The following is a 21,815-nucleotide window of genomic DNA, read 5'->3' on the forward strand; positions in this document are numbered from 1 at the left end:
CTATAGTGAGCAACATAAAATACCTGCCCTTTCAGCATTTACAGACTTGAGAGGGACCTAAACAATGAACGACAACAACAACAAAAGCAGAAATGTAACATACTTTGGGAAAGGAATATATTTTATGGAAAAACTCAAGGCAGAGCAGAAGCAGAAAGGGATGGAACATTCTATTTGGGATCGATGGGTCAGGAAGCAGAACGCAGAATGAGCTGTCAAAACAGGCCATTATCTAACAAGTATTGTAAGGGAACATGTTGAAAACCACATTGGTGACTCTCTGCCTTCCTAGCTTTCCCTCCCTTCCAAACTTCCTTTTCTCCCCATTTTTCTCATCTCAGTGATGCCACTAGTTACATAAGGATTCAGGTCTAGAAACACAGGAATCTGATTGAATTTTTTTTTAACCCTTACCTACTTCCATCTGAATACTGTTCATCAGCATCTACACTGACCTACAATCCACAAGAAGTAGGCCAACATTAAATCATCATCTTATAGAGGTCTAACTGAGCTCAGTGAAGTTAAATGACTTGCCCAGGGTCCTACAACCAGCCGATGGTGGACCCAAAGGTCATCTGAAGTCAGACCTTCTGGCATCCATCTTTGCTTCCTGCCCCCAGCCCCTCACACCTGAAGGGGACTGGCGAAAGGGACAAGAAGAGCAGTCAGTTTCATGTATTTGTCCTATTGCCACAGTTTTCCCCCCTTTCCAGCTTTATCCCACCTCCCCTGACCATCTCTACTGCCTCCTACGATTACTAAGCCAGTTTGTATTCTGTCGCACACTTTCTTCCACATGACTTTGCAAGTCCTCCCTCATCAGTTCATGTCTGTCCTGTCTGGTAGCTACATAATAAGGAGCTCCTGAAGGATGGAGGCCACGTCTCTCTCCGTGCATTGACTTGGTGTTTAGTAAATGCTTGCTATAGTTAAACACAGATCCCATCCACTGTTCTCGGAAAAGTTGTAATCTAGCTGGTGCCATAAACAAGGACTTGTGGCAAAATTAAATGACAGAAAATCAAAGTGAGCAACTGAACATTGTAAGCTGGAATACTTCACATACTGGGAAGCCAAAGGAATCACTGGAAAGCTGCAGAATGGGATATATTTTGGGTGATGAGGAGAGGACCAGGGGAGAATGGAATAAGTACCTCCTTTTTGTTGTTGTTGTTAATTTTGAGAGAGAGCAGGTTGGGGAGAGGCAGAAAGAGAGACAGAGACAGAATCCCAAGCAGGCTCTGCACTGTCAGCACAGAGCCCGATGTGGAGCTCGAACTCACAAACCGTGAGATCATGACCTCGGCAGAAATCAAGAGCCAGATGCTCAACGGACTGAGCCACCCAGGCGCCCCAACTCTTAAAGATGACAATGACTATGTTATTTTCAGACTGACACGATGACAGCTAAGGGTTCTTTTTATAGATGAATTCATGACTTAAATGTTTATCAAGTACTTACCCGATGTCATGTGCCCTATGGACACATACAATGGTGACTGAAATGAATATGGTCTTCTCATGTAGTTAGTTGACAGGTTGGTGCCGGAAGACTGAGGAGTTAACCAGAAGGACTGACATGACAGGCCACGTGTGGTGATGGGCGTTCATTCCAGAAGCATCTAACTTTTTCTTTTAGAGAAGGCAAGATCAAGATCAAGAGGGGCTTTTTGAAGGAAATGCCATTTGAGAACTGGAGAATGATTACTGGAAAGTTACATCTAGAAAATCCAGGTTAGATTGCACTGGGTGGTACTTATTATAGCTGCAAACACTGGGCAAAATGGGACACCTAGACAGAGGAAGAGCGGAAGGACAAAAGGAGTGGGAGGAGAACCGCAAGGAGGAAGAGGATGGGGGGATAAGTTCATCTGAGGGGGAAATGAGGCCTTTTGTTTTGAAAACACTACAGGGACCCAAAGAGGGAATGTTCCTTGAGAATATTTGTTAAAGAGGAATGATCCCAAGGAGGGAGCCCATGTTTGGGCTGCAGATGTGAGAGCCTGGTCTCCACCTCACCCAACCAACTGGCCCTTCCTTCCTTTCTTGCCACTGGCAGCTGTACCATTGTACTCTTCATTTTCCTCCTAATTTTCTATTGTCCCTGTCACTCGCTCCCCCTTCTCCCACCATTCCAAAAAAGAGCAGCATTTCCTCAAGCTGTGCCATTGCCCCTACACTTCCTTAGCAAACTCATCTAAACTCTTATTGTCAGCCATCCTCTTTGTACAAATCCCCCCAATTACTTTTGGGTAGAGGGAAAAGGTGTCGGGCTAAGTGACTTTGCAACGAGTGGAGTCTGTAAAAATAAAGTGAAAAGAGACTGTACATTATCTGAGACCATTCTTTCCCGTGGTACAATACAGGCTAACAATTCTGACACTACACACAAAAAATCTACACGCGGTGATGGAGGGATGGCAAAGGGGCATAGGAACCAACAGAAAGAGTTCCCAATGGCTTCAGCTGGAACAATGTGAGCAAGAACACGGTAGTATTGGGTTATAATTTAGGTATAAAATCAATATCCATACGTCAGTACTTATATAAATAATTGAATTTATATGAATAAATAAATAATTGTGGAAAACAGACAAATGTTTTGTGCTAAAGAATTTCAAATGATTTACATAGGCAATTGACTCTCAAGGGGGTAACACCCCTCCGCTCCTTACCTAAGTGACTTCCTTGTATTATTTATTTATTTATTTATTTATTTTTTAATTTATTTATTTTTGAGAGGGAGAGTGTGTGTGTGTGAGTGGGGGCAGGGGCAGAGAGAGAGAGGGGACAGAGGATCTGAAGAAGGCTCTGAGCAGGCAGCACAGAGCCCGCCGCGGGGCTCGAACCCACGAACTGCGAGATCACGACCTGAGCCGAAGTCGGACGCTTAACCGACTGAGCCACGCAGGTGCCCCAGTAAGCGACTTCCTTTTAAAGGGTACAGAATGGAACGTAGAGGAAAAGGAAAGAGTAAGTTTATCATGGAGGAATCTGACAAACACAACCTCAGCTAAGTCATCAAAGTGAATATCAACAGCGATGGTCATATTAGTAACATGTACCCTTGATATGATGCAATGAGAACGGCACTGTGGTCTACCTTCCAAAGACACATAACCACAGCATAACCATAATCATGAGAAAAACATCAAACAAGTCTTAATAGAGTGTCATTCAAAATACCTGAGCAACATTCATCAAAACTGTCAAAGTCATCCAAATAAGGTAAGTCCGAGACTCTGTAACAGCCAAGAGGAGCCTAAGGAGACATGATGATTAAATGTAATGTCGTATCCTGATTGTGATTCCACAGCAAAAAAAAGATTAGGGGCTCCTGGGTGGCTCAGTCGTTTGGACGTCCAACTTCAGCTCAGGTCATGATCTCGCAGTACGTGGGTTCGAGCCCCGCGTCGGGCTCTGTACTGACAGCTCAGAGCCTGGAGCCTGCTTTGGATTCTGTGTCTTCCTCTCTCTCTGCCCCTCCCCTGCTCCTGTAGTATCTCTCTCTGTCTCTCAAAAAAAAAAAAACAAAAACAAAAACAAAACAAAACAAAAAAAAAACGTTAAAAAAGAAAAAGAAGAGTAAGTAAAAATTAAGGAAATCTAAATAAACAATGGACTTTAGTTAATAATAAAGTATTAATATTAGGTCATTAATGTTAACAAATGTATCAGACTTATGCAAGGTGTTTATGATAGGAGAAATTGGGTGTATGCTATATGGAAGCCTTCTATAGTAGCCTCACAATTTTTCTATAAACCTAAAAAGTTTTAATTTTGTTTAAAACTGATATTTTTTATCTCGGCGCCTATCCTGAGCACAGGACCACATTTCTAATTACCTGCTGGATTGCTCCAATGCAGTCTTCTGTGGGAACCTCAGATCAAGTTGTCCAAATCCAAACTCATCATCGTGAGCATCAAATCAGCTAGATTTTCTAATGTGTTTATCCCAGGTATCAGTACTGTACCATTATTTTACTGGTTTACCAGTCTGGAAAGCTGACAGTCACCACCCATTCTTTCCCTTCTCTAATCCAATGGACATCAGTTGTCAAATATGTATCTTATCAGTTGCCTACAGTGACTTTTGGGTTTCTTCCCTCTTTTTGATTATGATTGTCACGCTGTTATTTAGATACTCGTAGAGCTTTGGCGTCATTTCCAAGGGCCTCCAAAATGCCCCTTCTGTTACTTCTCCAAATATATCTCATTGTCTGAGTAGTGTTACTAAAGCATAATTCCTGGGGCGCCTGGGTGGCTCAGTCGGTTAAGCGGCCAACTTTGGCTCAGGTCATGATCTCACGGTCCGTGGGTTCGAGCCCCGCGTCGGGCTCTGTGCTGACAGCTCGGAGCCTGGAGCCTGTTTCGGATTCTGTGTCATCCTCTCTCTGACCCTCCTCCGTTCATGCTCTCTCCCTCTCTGTCTCAAAAATAAATAAATGTTAAAAAAAAATTTTTAAAAGATAAAGCATAATTCCTACTATGGATTCTTCCGGGGAATTGGAAGTAGCTACCCATCGCGTGACGTCCTCAGTTGAAACTTCTTATCTTGGCCCTTTGTGATACGTCCTCAACCTTATTTCTCCATCTCTCTTCCCACATTTCTCTGCATAAGGCATTGCAGCCTCACTCTTCCATATCATACCAGATATCTCCCCGAATGATAGAGGCGATTTGGTAAAGTGACTAAAATCACAGGCACTCATTTAAGGCAGACCTGGGCTTAAATTCTTTGCCTTTAATTATTTTGCAAAATCAGACAACCTATTTCCTCTTTAAGTATCTAATGGCTCATCTGTAGAATGGAGAGTGGTGAAATTGGGAATTATATGAAGCAAAGCACTTGGCCAAAGTTCCTGGAACACAGTGTCCTTAAAGGTGACTTTAAAATTAGTGGCTCCCGGGTGGCTCAGTCGGTTGAGCGTCCCACTTCAGCACAGGTCATGATCTCACAGTCCGTGGGTTCGAGCCCCACGTCGGGCTCTGTGCTGACAGCTCGGAGCCTTGGAGCCTGCTTCAGATTCTGTGACTCCCTCTCTCTCTGACCCTCCCCCACTCACACTCTGCCTCTCTCTCTCTCTCTCTCTCTCTCTCTCTCTCAAAAATAAATAAATAAATAAATAAACATTACAAAAAAATTTAAAGCTCACTTTAAAATTCCATCGAAGTTCAGCTTTGCAGGAAATCTGGCCTGTGTTTTTGTTGTTGCTGTTCTAGGCTTTTTCTTCTCCACTGGTTGAGGCTCCATGGGGTATCATTCCTGTCTCCCGAATGCTGCTTTTCAAATGTACCCCTTTGCCCCATGATTATTCATATTCTTGTTTACAGCATTGAGCAATCATAATTCAACCCATCTGTGTTTTCATTTGCTTCTCTGTATAATGGGATAATGATAATACCTCCCTCAAAGGATTCTTTGAAGATTAAATGGGTTTATGCGTATACAGTACTTAGAACATGGCCGGACATGTAGTGCTAGCAGGTGATTTTAGTTATTATGACTCTTACTAATCTCATCTGCTAAGAAAGTAAGCAAGGATACTTATTTATCTTTATATTCCCAAAAATGGCCTATTTAGTATATTCCCTAAAAAAAAACACAATGGCCTGTATACAGTAGGTGTTCAATGAAAGCCAGCTAGAGTGTAATCTGATGCTTCCTTTGTGAATGGGCGTTGTCTTCCTTCTCTGAGGAGCGAAATATTGGATCAGTCAGAACCAAGGGCCAAGGCCATCGACCATCAGTGTGCCGGCTCTGCGAGGAAGAATACACGCTCTAGAAGGGTTAGGCAGAAAGAAGAGATACAGGAGGGTGAAATTGCCAGGAGCCAAAGTGCTGAGAACGAACTGTATTAAATAATGCAGTTGTTATTGGTGCCTGATGAATAAATGAACAACACTGATGTCACTTCATGCATACCCAGAGATACGTTCACCTCCAGGGTAAGTTGCTGGAAATGCAGTCGGCTGATGTCCGATATGAGACATGGGGAAAAAAAAAATCCCCTAAAATCGGAGGCCTAAGTGAAATCTTTACGTGAGCTGTGGCTTGTTTGAATGATATGCCTTTTTAACTTGAATGATACTTCTTTTTAACTTGGGCGATTTAAGAAACTCAAGTTTAAAAGTCGGACGTACGGATGCCGGTGTGGTTTAGAAACATTATGCGGTAGCCCCGTAATTCCACTTGCAGACGTGAGATATTAGTGATCAACTCCCTGTTGTATAGCAAGAGCTATAGTGGACAGTCCAGACGCATCCCAGGGGATGTGGATTTTCCACCTTCCCCCTTGGTCTTCTCCTCTGCGTGACCTTTGAACAGAGACAAAAACCTAAAACATGATTGTGCTAAACCTTGTTAGTTAGAACTCTTACACCCACATTGCCTTTTTTGGGGAAAGAGAAGAAAAGTGTGTCTGAATGATTTTTTTTTTTTTTTTTTGTCTTCTTAATCAAAACTTGAATTTGGAAGTCCAGATACACTCCTGTGCTTATCATCTCTCCGAGGTTGTTAGGATGTTCCAAATTCAGAGGAAGGACCGAACTATCCTTCGACTGTTTCAGAAGAGGCAGGGACGTGGTCTGCAAACCCCAAACCAGATAAGCAGACTGCCCTGAAAGCGGTGGCCTGGAGAACCCTATTGCTTTTACGGGCTTGACCTGAACCCTCGTAAAACTTTCCTGTGCGAGTTCTCGGGACAATATGAATCCTAGAGACATCCAGAAAGGGAAATGACACCCTTCCGGCCTGTATTTAAACGCGACCCCGAAGCATGTATGTTTATTGGCCTCGTAAACCCGAGGCAACCGTACCGTTCATGAATCAGGATGAGGGGCTGTGACAAAGGGTAATTTGTCACCGGCGATGACATCATTGTTATCACCTACATCATCCTGGAACATGTCTGGACATCCCTCTGCACGGCCAGCACACGAGCTACTCCAGGGAGCAGCAGACACGTGGCCCCTGTTAGCAGCTCACCGAGGCCCCAGCGGAGGCAAAAGATAAAATTATTCAGCACTTCTAGGACCAGCTTTGTGAGGAGCGTGCACTGAACAACGAAATACCAGGGCTCTTAGACATCAGGCCGTGCTTGTGGGGCGTCACGTTTTCTTCCTCTGTGTAATTCGGCGCTCAGACGTTAGCGAGGCCTACGGGTTTGGTTTTGCAATTCATCTGTAATATCTGAATTCTGGCTTTCCTCCACCTCCGGTTCTATAAAAAGTAGGCGGGGGTCGCGGGGAGGGTGGTGAGTGGGTCTTGGGGAACCGCATCAGCCGGGGGGTTAGTTCCCTGCATCGGGGAGGGGGGGGGAGGCGTCATCATTAGCCCCCTCCAACACCCCGTTACCAGAATACAGGGGAGAACAGTGCAGGGAGGCAGGAGCCCCCAGGAGGCATTGCTCCCTTTGAAAAGTTAGTCCTCCCACTTTCCCAGCAAAGCAGCCCATCGCTGGCTCCCTCGGAGAGGATTCTGAAGCCAGGTGGGTAGCGATTTCTCTTTCTTCCTCCCTTCCCCGCGCATCCCTTCCCCACCCCCACCCGCACCCCATCCCCCGGTGGTGGCAGCCGGGCCAAGTTTGTTGCTCACAGCAGAAAGACTCAAACGCTTTCGTGATCCGACTGTTTTCAAACAGGCTCGGCTCCTGTGAGCCTTACCAGCTGTGACTAATAGCAAAGAGAAGGGGGGAAGAAGCTTCTCGAGCCTGCAGGCTTCAGACAGGCAGGCTCTGGGGGAAACAAGAGAAAGCCATTAACTAACCACAGTGTTATCTTGATTCTCTCGGAGAAACGAGCTAGGGACGCCTAATGAACTAGCCTTAACGTTTCAAACTGAATGTGCCTCTGGGAACTCTCTCTAGAACAAACAGTGTGACAGATCAATGCTTGGTTCCTATATCAAGAGAAAAGGTTACTCTCTCCTCTAAGGAATTAGAGGATTAGTATATCTCTATGATATATTTTCCCTCCTTTTAAAATTTTAACTTTCCTTAGAATGTTCAGGTATAAGGGGTGGAGTGCGGGTGGGGAGGGCGAACACGTGTCCACATGGTGGTTTTAAAGTTCATGAATAGGGTGGATACTTCCGTGAGATGTTAAGAGCATTGCTTTTACACTTGCTAGGCAAAGTGTCGGTTTGACTAGGTGTCTTAGCCAAATTCTCCAAACTGTGCATTTTCCAGGAAGCTTCACTTGATCAGTTACCTTTTGAAGAATTTCTGGGTAGAAGGCGATGTAAAATAGAAAATTCTGGTCAGTCAGTAATGACTGGGATTGGAGTGTGCTCTGTAAGTGTGTCCGTTGATCACCAAGGGGAATACTACTTGTATCTTTGTAGAAAACTGGCCTTAGATTCTTGGATTGCACAACAGAAAGAGAGAAAGAAGGAAGGAGGGAGGAAGGAAAGAAGGGAAAAGGAAAAAAAAAAAAGGTTCTAATCGATGACCCAGTTCAAGAAACTGTTGCTTCAGTCAGATGTACCCTTGAATTCCGCTTACCTTTATTCCTACAGAAGATTTTTAGTTGAATTGGGTCACTTTTTTTTTTTTTTTTTTTTTTTTTTTTTGGTGCTAGTTTTCAGCTAATAGTGTATCTCCAAATTAAGGTAAATTGGTAATTTGGCTTTGATAAACAAAAGTGAAGTCAAACCACCTCTCCTCCTCAGATCTTAGTACCTCCTAGATTTCCAAGTGTTCTTTGGGCACCTCAGTCCCACCAGGGATCCTTAGTGTGGACGATAGCTGATCTACGAGAAGGTTCTGCATAGAGTAGCGGTCTTCTCTGACTCTTGTCCAGCAACTGGCCGCCTGGTTGCGAAAAACTGTTGAGAGGAGTGTAATATCTAGTTAATATTTCTGTGAAAATTTACTCCCTCAAAGCCTGAAGACATTCCTACTTTGATCCAGCCGTTTCAATTTCAATTCCAATACTTTTTTCTGAGAAAAGAGTCAAGGGTATATGTACAGCTTTACCTGAGGGCATGTTTATTGCAACCACGATAGGTAGAATGTGCTTTTTCAAACTCTCTGTCTACCTGTGTTAGAGTCTTCCGGTTTCTTTTTTCTTTTCTTTGATTGAATACTATGTCCTTGCGAAGATAACCAGTTCTTCTTAAGTAAAACTGGGAGATTTAGGTAAATCTGTCTTTAATCATTGCAGTCAGTTGGTCCATTTGAGCTGCTGTAACAAAATACCATAGACTGGATGCCCTCAACAACGGAATCTATTTCTCACGGGTCTGGAGGACAGACGCCCCAGATCAAGGTGTGGGCAACATAGCTTTGATCCTGAGGCCTCTTGTCTTGGCTGGTGCACGGCCACCATCTTTCTGTGTACCCGATCCCCTCTTCTTTGCATGCATGTAGGGAGAGGGGAGGAGGGAAACATGGGAGAGAGGGGGAGATGGAGGGATAGGGAAAGAGAACTCAAGACAGAGAGAGAGAGACAGACACACAGAGAGAGAGACAGAGATTTCTTTGGTATCTCTTCTTTTAAGGACACTAATCCTGTGAAATCAGGATCCCCACCCCATTGACCTCATTCAATCTTAATTAGTTCCTTAGAACCCCCTTCTCCAAATGAGTCACACTGGGGGTTAGGGCTTCTAAGTATAGGAATTTGGGGGCACAGAAGCATTCAGTTTATAATACAGTATACAGTTTCCTGGTCAGTGGAAGTTTTTCTTGGTAAGACATTCGTTAGATAAATATTTCACCGAGTTTCAAATAAGATTGTATAATTAGGCCAAAGAAACTTCACACCAAGAGCTTGAAGCAAGTTCTCCTTGTTGCCTTGCACACATGCAGTCAGAAGGGCTAGACTCTCCCCTTAACTAGCTGTTCCACTAGAAGTAAGGCCCATAACCTTTCTGGCTCTTGCTGTCTACCTCTTTAAAGAGAGGGGTTTCGACCAGATGTCTTCTCAAGTTTCTTTTAGCTCTGAATTTCATGCATCTGTGACTGTTTCTTGTGGCTCAGTATTCTCACACCTGTGATGCAACTGTCAGAAATTATAACATGGAAAGTAACATATTGTACAGAATGCCTAACTTATAAAAATCGTGTGTACAGATAATTTATGCATGTGTGTTTATTTCCCCACCAGTTTCATTTATACGAATCATTCTGGATTATTGTTATGTTCAACGGAATAAACTGCATCGGATTCTCTTTAACTCGACCCTTGAAGTGGGGAGCAAATGGGATGAAATACAGCTCAAATTTAAGGGAGAAATTGGATCCATATTTGGAATTTCAGCAAAAACGGGAACAAGGAGGAACAGTCCAGTAAAATAATTCATTTTTATGAGTCGAGTATTAGCAAACATATTTCAAAATTGGAGCCTTATTAATAATTTTTATGAATATTTATTGCCTAGCAATTTCCTCCATATATGCCATAAAACAAAGACAGTTTTGTTTGATGAGCTCCTCGTACCGATTATATAAACAAGTTGGGAAGGACATAAAAGAAAAAAGGGAAACGTATAAAATTTGGATTTTACATCAACAGGTCTGTAAAAATCTCAAAGGTCAGAGGTTATCAACTCTGGTTTGACTCTTGGGTTATTCCTCAGTCAGCTAGATTTATAAAGGAAGAAGACGCTGATGGGTGTGTTAGAGTTGAAACAATCACCCTTAGAAGGGATTGCAATTCAGTAGTGAGTGAAATCATCCCAGGAGTCAAGAGTGTAGAAAATGTTCCAAGGTTCTTAGAGACCAAAGTTACCATTCAAGTGTTTAGTATTTTAATAGGTAATTACCTTAAAAGACACTCATTAAACAATTTCCATTAATAGACCCCATTGGGCATAGACGGTTCAACTCTCTAGGGTTTTCTGGGTGTGTCTTTCCATATAGTATTTTTTAATGTTTTATAAATCTTTTTCTACATCCCATTTTCCACTACCTCCCCTCATTGGCTTGAATACAGAGATCTAGTCCCAACATACTCCATGCTAGAGCCAAGGTAAGTTTTTTTTAATTTTTTTTTTTTACGTTTATTTATTTTTGAGACAGAGAGAGACAGAGCATGAACGGGGGAGGGGCAGAGAGATTGGGAGACACAGAATCCGAAACAGGCTCCAGGCTCTGAGCTGTCAGCACAGAACCCGATGCGGGGCTCGAACTCACAGACCACAAGATCATGACCTGAGCTGAAGTCGGACGCCCAACCGACTGAGCCACCCAGGCGCCCCGAGCCAAGGTAAATTTAAGACACACTGGACAAAATTGGATTTTAAGAGAGTAAGAGGTAGAAGCAGTGAGGACGAAAACACAGCCCTACCTTAAATGGGAAAATACACCCCAATTTTAAGGATGAGGAAACTTTTAGAAATGGTGGTCTCGAGGGAAAGCTATTGCCAAAAGAATTTTAAACTGGACCATTATCCAGAGAAATGACGCTAGACAGGTGAACAGTTTGGAGGGGCCCAGGCAGATACAGAAAATTTGTAATTTAATTATCTGATTATGCTGTCTGTCCACTTTCCATGTATAATTTCCAACTCCCTTTTTGGTTTTATGGTTCGCAAAACTAGTCATGTGTTATTTCACGATGACCCTATAAAGCGGATTTTGGAAGAAAGATGGGGGCTTTACACTTACACAGAAGTGAGTCCAAATACCCCACATCTTGTACCAGCTGTGTTGTTATGGGAGGATTATTTCTGCCGGCTTCTCTAGCACTGCTTTTTGTTTCGCGGGCCTCAAGTTAGAGAACCCCAAGTTAAATAACCCAGTAAGGTTAGGTAACCCCGCTTAACCTTAAATAGCTTCCAGTCTCTCTTTATGTGATTCTATTTTATTTTTACCCCTAACCCTCTTACTAGCTGGTATTTTCTGGTTTATGTCCTTGCCCACTAAGATGTAAATTTTGTAAAAACAAGGCTCTTTTCTGCCTTGTTTACCTCTATTCCTGAGATCGAGAACAGTAACCTGGCACATAGTGCTTTCTCTGAACGAATGTGATAACAGATATACTGAATGGATGAATGAATGAATGAATGAACAATATTTCGTTGCCTCATCTCACTTGGGGGTGGCATTGCCTACCTAAAAGCTGTCCTGATCACACACTAGGGGAGTTCAATTTTAAATGGTTTGCCTAAGAAGTACCCAGGAAATATTCATTCTTTACCCTTCCCCCTTCCCTTTGTATATTTCCTGATTGCAATTAATGAGAGAAACCAAAGTTTTCAGGAGTTCAACTTTTGACCTCCTCTTCTCTTTTCCTTACTGTGAAAACACTAAATACATCTCCAGGAAATAGATATGCCTGGAAGTCCTTGATTTCCAACAAACTCCCACCCACCTCCTTTCCACAAAACAATTGTTAGGATTTTGTGATTTTTCTTTTTCTATTGGCGGTTCTGTTTACGAGAGAGAGATACCTTTTCAGTTCGTGTTTATGTGTGTTGTTTTTCTTAGTCTTTCCTCCTCCTTTTTTTTTTTTTTTCCCTAAGAGAAGATAATCAGGTTCTCATGTTACTACTAAGTGTTCTAGCGGATGGAAAAAGGTTGCCACATGAGGTCATTGCTGTGTGGATGAACTTGTAGACACTGACATATCAGAGAGCATCTAAGGGAAATATTATAGGGGCCATCAAGGCTGCTTCAAATTTCCTGATTGCATATATTACAACAGGATAAGCTCCAATTACAGGAGTACTCGCTTCAATATAATGGAGAATTGGAGCTGTGTGTGGATTCTGATCTCTCTAAGCAGCCAAGTGTGTCTGAAAATATGAAAATAAAGTTAACTATCTATAGTTGGAAGATCAGGGCAGCAAAGGAGCCAAGCCATATCATTTTGTGCAAGGAAAAGAAAAAAAGGTTTTTAAGAGTTCACTTTAGGTTTGTGGCTTTTCACCAAATACAGTGTAAACTTGAAATGCATAGCTTCGGATTTCTTCTTCCTGGTGATTAGTCAGATAAGATATGGAAACTTAGCCTTAATGGTTTGAAACCATTCTATCTGTGACCATAAAGTGACCATTTACAAATTGGAATGCTTTCCTGACCTCAGACCCACTTGCTCCTGGACCTGTCACGACAAGTGGGACTTCCAGCTGAAACAACAGCCGACTCCTGCAAAAAGTTTCCCACCGTCTGCCCGAGAGGAGTCTTACTGGAAGACAGCTGCTTAGAACAGCTGTCTACTTACACAGCCATCTTAGGGGAGAGTGATTAATGAACTCACTTGGGCAGCGAGGAGTCCAGTTCACTGATCCATAGTTGCAGCACAGGTATTGATGTGAAACTAATGAGAAATTTGATGCTCAAATTTGAATGTTTATTCCAATTACCCACCAGCAGATCCAAATTTTTTTTTTTTTTTTTTTTTTTTTACGCTTAAAGCGTTAACCTTTTGTTAGGAATGGGCACCGTCACACTGTGGTTTTACACTGTGTGCTAGAACTTGTGAAACTTTGATAAATGGTACTCCTCTCATGCACACAGCTTTCTTTAAATATCATGTTAAGGTTTTAGCCAAGGAAGGAAGGAGAGAAGGAAGTGCCTGCCGTGTGCCTGTCCTGCTGGCAGCCACGTAGCACTAAACACATGGATGAGATGAAAAGTCCTTCCTAAACCAAATTAATACGACCCTGTACTGAATATGTGTCAGTGTGGAGTCCCGAACAAGGGTGCTGAGATTTCAGGTCTTCTCTGTGCGCACCAGGCCCCCCCCCCCGCCCCCCTCAATGCCTATGCTCCACCCTGACTTTCACCCTTTAGGAGAGATATTAACCTTTACTCTGGAGAAAGGGAAAGCGTAGCAAAGACTGAAAACAACATAAGAGATTCATTTGGAAGAATGGGGACGGTGGTTCCCCCCCGCTTAACCGTGGTGTCACTTTCCACAGTTTTAATTACTCACGGTCAACGGCGGTCTGGAGGCAGATAATCCTCCTTCTGACGTATCGTCGGAAGGTCAATAGTAGCCTAACGCTACGTCACAATGTCTACCTCGCTTTCCCTCATCGTGTAGGCATTTCATCATTTCACATCCTCACAAGAAGAAGGATGAGTATAGTACAATAAGATATTTTGAGAGACAGAGACCACATTTCTATAACTTGAAATATAGTGAAGTCTATTGTTATAACTGTTCTAATTTATTATCAGGTACGGTTGTTAATCTCCTACTGTGCCTAGTTTATAAATTAAACTTTATCGTAATGATGTATGTATAGGAACAAAACAGTATATGTAGAGCTGATATGATCTACAGTCTCAGGCATCCACTGGGGGAGGGGGGTCTTGAAACACATCCCTCGTGGATGACGGGGGACTACTATATACAAGTTAGAGAAGACTGGACAATGGATGAGCCACACAGTATATTGCAGGTCCACAATATACACCTATTGAATGTTTCCTGCCCATCTCTGTCTGGCATCCATGGCAGATGCTGTAAATCAAATGAAACTCCTGTCTACACTAGCCAGGATGCGACTGATGTCCCAGGCTTGTGTATGGAGATCTAGACCGCATTACCAACCAATTAGAGCCAACAGGAGAGGTGAAATCCCTTTGCCAACCCAGAGTGGGAGGAATCGGGATACTTGGTATGTCTCCCCCCTCCTTTAGATCTCTGCTCACATACAACCTTATAAGTGAGGCCTTCCCTGACCACCTGATACAAACGCCCAGCTCCCCTCCTCACCCTGCATGCTCCAGCATTCTCCTCTGCCAGACGTTGTTCCACATGACATTTTATATTTTCACGTATTTGTTTGCCTATCTTCTCCCTCTGCACTCAGACCACAATGTGAGTTTCATGAAGGAGAGGACTGTTCACTATGTTTACAGCTGTATCCCCGGCAACGAAATGGGTGCTTGACTCATAGTGGGTGCCCAGTAAGTGGTTGAATACAGGAACGATTTAATTAAAATTTTAGCAAGGATATCTTGCGGGAAAATAATCGGTTCTACTCTATGAGGCCCCCTCGTACAGAAATAGCTTGTGTGGTTAAAGTTTTTGAGGGGTGATTATGGCAAAATATAAGAAAGAAGCTCGTATTAGACCCATCAGTTTCAGTAACAGGCTGCTTTCTGACGCGGGAGTTCTTTGACATCCAAAGACTCAGTCCTTGTGTCCATCCGTCGGAAAGACAATAGAGCGGCTTCGTGAATCATACAGAAAATAAACTTGTCTACCTCTGAGGTCCCTTCCAAATGTCATATGACATAGCTGTTCCTTCAGAGTTTGAATGTCCTGGTTGAAGATTTACACTTGTTTCACGAAAGCCATTATGCATCACCTACGGGCTTAGAGGGAGTTGTCTTAAGATTCATGCCACTGTCCCTTCTTGGGAGAGTGCTAAGAATATTCTTATTACCATTCTTGTTAGGCCCTACTAATGGAAGCATAAGGATGATTTTGGTATATTCTTGCCAGGGATGATTGAGGTTATCACAGTATGTAAGCTATATCCTCAAAGCAAGGATCCTTTCAAAGCTGAGGGAAATATTTCAGACTATTAGAATCTTATTTCGGAAATGGCGACTCTATTGCACGAAATGGGGCCAGGGTGTGCCGTAAGAGTTAAATGTTCTTCCAGAAGAGCCTGACTCTAAGCCAGGATATGGCATTAAGCACAGAGAAAATTGGGCTGAATAATCCCTTCAGACTCTTTAAGGTGCTGAGCTGACATTTTGATATGCTGCAGGTTGGCAAGTCAACGCTTCCTAGTTTATCTTCAAATTCCACATTTTAAAAGTCTTATTTCCCTCTTCCAAAAAGACTATACCTGCAAGCACCTTAAGCCATACCTACACAAAATTGGATATCTTTTTTTTGTTAGTTCGATAAAGGGAGAATCCAGCATCCCAAATTCTGTGGAAAAAGGCACCGCATTTCTGCCTCAAAGCCGTGCCTTAAATTTCATAGCTGCCACAGAATTTTGTAAGGACAGCAAATTATGAAATGATAGCCAGATGTAAGATAGGACAGTGTCAGTGCTTTTGAAAATAAAAATGTAATATATGAAGTACCAGTTTTAAAATAAGTTGGGGCTCTTTTATGGGGTTTGATTATAGATGTCAAAATATAATTATTTTTCTATTCTTAATCAGACAGGCTCCTGAGAATGTTTCCCTGCTGGGATTTCCAAATTTAATTGAAAGAGGGTTTTCAAATCCAACTAGTGTGGTGGGGGGGGGGGAGCTAAAGGGAGGTAAGTCAGAGTGGGGTGGGAAAAAGAGAATGAGTCTGGAAATTTTTGTAGACACCTGTGATAATCACAACAGAAAATCAGTAAAAATCAGGTCTGTAAGTCACTCATATATTGTCTTCCCTTTTCAGAGAAACATTCCGTTCTCCATAAAGCTTCCCATAGTGCTCAGTCTGTTGTCTTCTATGTCCCATCAGTATCTACTGCTTCTTGTGCTGGACACAAGTAAACTTAACTGTCCCATATATCGTCATCCTTCCAAGGGTGTGGGCTCCATGAATGCTGGGCTGTGAACGTTGTATTTAAGTATCTCCGGGGCCCAAAATGAAGCAGAAGCACTGAGCTGAATGTGGGGGGTTAGGCTTGAGCCCTCTTATCAATATTCCCACCCCAACAAATCTCCAGCCTGACTTCAACCCTCCCAACTATGGGAGCTCGTGCTCTGGTCCATGACTTGCTGGGACATACAAAACTAGTTCCTTGCGACCCGGGAGCGTTGAGTAGATGCAGAAATGAAACATAACAGAAGTGCACAGGGCTGTACATAGCAGCTCTGATATCTTATAAGAACTTCCAAGAGCTGCTTGACAGTGTAAGGATACTCATCAATCATCAGCTTATGAGCAAGATGGCTTGTGAGGAAGCACAATTGCCTTCAATTTGCAGATGTGAAAAGTTTAGGCCAAGGAGTCTCTGGCCTATTCCAGAACTTGTTAGTGACGCCCATGTCACGCGTTTGTTTTGCTAACTCTGCTCATTAATTAATATGTAAGCATCCAAGGATGCACCATGTAATGAAAGATCACAGCCCTGTGTATCTGTAGCAGAAAGAATCCTCTCAGATAACAAGAATGGAATTTTCTAGCAACATTAATGCCCTACTTTTCATGTATCAAGTAATGATGGAAAGAAACCTGCCTAGACAGACAACCGTAGCTGCAGAATTTCTATCGTATGCAAAAGACGAAGAAACCACAATATTCGCTCTGTTCCTGCAAAGCAATGGAATTCAGTCAAAATAGAAATTTCGAACTGCAGAGTCACTAGTCTTCTCGGTGACTTCTAAGTTGTTTATTTCTGAAAAGATAGTCTCATTTCCATTTCCTATTTTTCTTCTGAGTACCTGTGTAGTGTTTCTGGATTTGAAAGGCTTCCTACACACACATGCGCGCACACACACCCACACACACACACACACACACACCCTTGAAATAAAGTGCCTGATCCCTGCTTTGGTTCCTGCCCCCCCTGGTCGGTCAGGGGTCTCTCTCTGAGGAGTTTCCCTGCAAACCGGCAGTCATGCGGAACCTGTCTCCTGGCATTCAGCGCTGCACTTGAAAGGGAGTGCCATAGAGATGGGCTGACCTTCCTGGCCTAGCGACCAAAAGGGAACCCTGCGGGGAGTACCTGAAGGGGGTGTTCCTCCCGTTGGTCACATCAAGGTTGTTCACTTCAGTGGCTCTGTTTTAACTGTTCCCTCGTATCCTTTACTAACCACTGGAAAAGGGGACTGTTTTCTTGCCCCCGCTTCAGAGGCATTAAACCATTCACCTTGACTTCCCTTACAGCGGCAAAAGGAGGGAAGGAAGAAAGAAGAAGGGCTTGCGAGATACCAGAAAGGCCCTTGATGCTCTGATCACATGGGTAATGACTGTGCTCACGTACGTGGCTTGTCTGGAAGGCAGTGGCTTGCCGCACGAGGGGTTGCTCTTCACAATGCATTTTGGACTTTGTATGCGCAGGAAAATTTTAAGCCGCTAGACATCTCTACCTTGGCAGGTCAGGAATCTTGGTCGACATGGTATTCTTGAAAGCGTGTCCTCTCAACGGGAGGATGACTAAATGACTTTTCAATTACGGATACATTTCCAAAAATCAATGATCTTACTGCCTTTTGTGGGGCGATATGTAAGGGTGCGGGGCTGGCTGAGAGTACGCTTAAAATAAGGATGAATGCTTGAAGTTTTTGATAAAGCAAATACATATTTCAGGCTATTTTTATTTGGCTTTGCGAACTCTGTCAGAGCTTCAAAGGCTGCTCCTAGGAGCTTTACAAGGATTCAATATTAGCCCTCGGACAAAGGATCGAATATCTTGCATTCCACGTTGGACAATTACAGGCCACGTTTCCTTTAAATGTTTCCGAGAGACAAGTTAAATTTTGAAGGGGAAGCTTTCTAGTTGAGCTGCATGAACAAAGGCAAGTTTGTGTACCGGAGGGCGGGCCCAGGGGATTTCTGCTAAGAGAGATTAAAAGATTGTGGTGAAATCAAACCACCTCTGCAGCCTTTTTGTCCAGTTTGGGCCCTCTCCCGGGTGTTCCTTCACCTGGGAAAAAGTCCGGCAGTGGTCAAGCAGGACTGGATCAAATGAAGCAGGAATGAATGTGCCTGCCAACCTCCAGGGGCCTCGAGGATGATAAAAAAAAAATTGACAATGCACGGGAAGCTCTTTGAAAACTGCAAGATGTTATTGCTGTTGCAATTATGATTGTTAAGTACGGAAAACGTGTTCATGGGGCGTTTGCCGTAGTTCCTCCCCCAACCCCACCAACTCGCACACACAGTTGCTGGAGAAAATAATCAGAGGTGGGACATGTCTCTCCTCTCCCTGTATCCTTTGAGCTGAGCTCAACTATGACAACAAAATTATCAAATCCCCTTTTGTTTCAAGAGTCTGAGAGAAGTTGGTGTTTATACAACACACGGTGCAGAAATTGACAAAACCATTATATGATGGCTGTGATGAACTCATACTGATTTTGAAAGACAAAAACACACAGAGTCTTTTTTATACATGACTCGTAAAATCCTTGGCACCTGGGATGTCGCATGTACCCCATTTTACACACCACATACTCCAGGGAGATAACTCCAGGCTGCAGAGGCGGTCCCGGGATTACGATACCGCCACAGAATTGTTGGGCTAGCTTGCCCAGGGGAGTGATAGACTTGGTGCCGTCTTCCTTAGCAAATGAATATTCTTAACCAGGATGGAAATAATACCATCGTACCTTAAAATCCAAGTCCAAATATATTTGTGCTTGGATCTAGTTCCACACTAGGATAAATGCCCAGCTAACAGCCTCGTTCCCCAGCTTCTCAGGAGCATCTGGCCAATTTTAACTTGTGGCTGGAGGTTGAAACCATACGAAATCCTGTGGTTACAGTAATTTCCACCAGGAAACCATGAGACACTGAGGGGTATACATATGAATAATTTTCAGCCGAGATTATTCTATTTTTCCGAGTTGGAACTTGAGGTTTGGTAATATACAAGGACAGAAGTGGCAAACTAATTCTACACGCAGTTCTGGAAGTGGAAATTTTGAAAGTATCTCTTTCCCTGAAAAATGTTCTTTAAAAAAAAAAAATGTATTGGTGGAATTTCGCGACTGGGAGAGAGTCATTCTTTCTAAGAGGGAGCAGAGAGATGACGTCCCTCCCAAACATTTCCCTGATTACTAAGAGCTACCATTTTCCAAGTAGGTTCCTTTATCCCCCTGAATCCGGACCACAGTCTGTGAAATTGGCATTTGCGTTCCCATTTAAAGGGTAAATGAGGCTCTGAGTGGATTCCAACAAACACACAAAACTTCAAAAACTCCCAACTTTCTTCCTTGCTAAAATAGAGCTCCGCAGATGGGACCTCAGCTGCCCCCTCTCCCCCTCTCCACTCAAGACATTGTTTTCACTGCTTCAGATCTTGGACATGTAGCGATTTGGGTAACGGAGAAAACATGTCCTCAGCCCTTCCCGGGCCTGGGCTTAAGTGTGTTCTAATCATCACCCCCAAAGCATTAGCTCTGATGTTGGAACGCCTAGCAAAGGCGGGGGGGGGGGGGCTTCTTGGCAACAGTTTGTTCTCAAGGTTGGTGGCCTCCAGTCAGGCTTTATCTGTAAGTTACTTCTCAGGAACGGGGCCAGATCAATACTGTATTCTTTCAGACCTCTCTAAACCCAGCGGGGAAGGCAATCACCATAGTGCCGCTCTCTGCACCTTCTGGAGCAGATCAATACTCTGACAGCGCGGAGCTTTGTTCCCGCCCCAGCTCTGAGATGTTCTGCATGCTCTACATGATTGCTTAAAGGCCTGCGTCCCCTTCCCCCCGATGACAACAGGACCCCCGCCCTCCTCTTCCCTAATACCATCACTGTAATTGCCCGGACATGAAATAGCAGCACAAACCCAGCGCCCGGGCTTTGAGGTGTTTTATCTTTTTTTGAACATCTCTATTAGTAAAGGGTGTTGATTTGGCTTTAACATGGAGTCGGAGCTTTAATGGGAACCTGCTCTTAACTTACACGGGTCTGGGAAACCTACTGCGATGATTTTACCTATGGGAATGGGATAGGGGACTGTTTCAGGGGAAGGGAAGAGAGAAACTCCTAAGCCCAAGAATATTAGCTTAAACTTGATGTGGCTTGGAGCCCATTCTATCTACCCCACACCGCCACAGCAATTGTCTTAGGAGGGCTCTGTGTCTTGTTCACTACGTAAGCGATGCTGCGTAAAATGAAATATTTATTTTACCGTTTTCGGCCGGCATTCCAGTAAGTGGTAAATAACACAGAGGCTCAGCACATCTCATTTTCCCAGCTCTTCTTTTTCTGTCGCGGTGGTTGCCTGCTAAACGAAGTTATTGATATGGTCTGAATCTTCATCATACACTTGTCTTCTCCTAATTATCATCGACCTCCCCCAAAAATCCTAACTAACCAATCCCCAAGACAATGAAAATATGTCTGGAAATATGTATTGCCTGATAGTGTTAAAAATAGAAACGTTTAGATGAATACCCACTACTTGGTCTAACGAATAAAGGCCGATCAGTTCAGTCTCATCCAGCTGGCTTCAAGCCCATCTCGGTGGCCTCTCCTCCCTGGAGAGGCCCCTGGCCCTGGGTCCTGACCTCCATTATGCCCTTTTGATGTTTCGCGTCTTCTCCAGACTGTTCCCTTAGCCCTTCCCCTGGGACACATATTAACTCTTGGCCTTCCTAAATGGTCCCAGCTCTCCAAAGTCCCACGACCATTTTAGCCTTTCCAGTGCCTTTGGAAAGGGTCTTACCCAGTGGGTCACAATGGAACCTTCAATACATTGGTGATGAGTCAGATTACAACGCAGTTGCAACCCCGAACAGTTGAGTTTCCAACATTTGCTAAGGATTTGCTTTTCTAACACGATCATCTGAGTGATACATGCTAATCTGTACCAATTGATCGATCGACATATGAGAGTTCAAGGTTATCCTTAATAATCTTATTCTCTCATCCCGCACTGATATCCACTTAATAATAATAGGAAGGAGTGGACCCACACACTCTTCACTGTTCCTCTCTTCGAGCTCATCTTTTAGGGCTCCTGGGTCACTTCTGCCAACTGCTGCATGGTGTTGGGTGTCTAAGACATGAGATATCACGTTCCCAAATGGATCATTTTTATTTGCTGGGTCGTCCACAGTCTCACTACCACACCTTATCCATACCATTAGGTGTAGAAAAATTACATATCAGTGTGCTGGTTGTTAGGAGTCTCCCTTTAATAGAAACCAAGAATGTCATGTGGACCCTACATGCACAGTGACTATGAAAAAAAGCCATACCAGAGGGAAATAATTCAGAACGTC

Source organism: Panthera tigris, chromosome B3, assembly GCF_018350195.1.
Source record: "Panthera tigris isolate Pti1 chromosome B3, P.tigris_Pti1_mat1.1, whole genome shotgun sequence".
Lineage (NCBI taxonomy): Eukaryota > Metazoa > Chordata > Mammalia > Carnivora > Felidae > Panthera > Panthera tigris.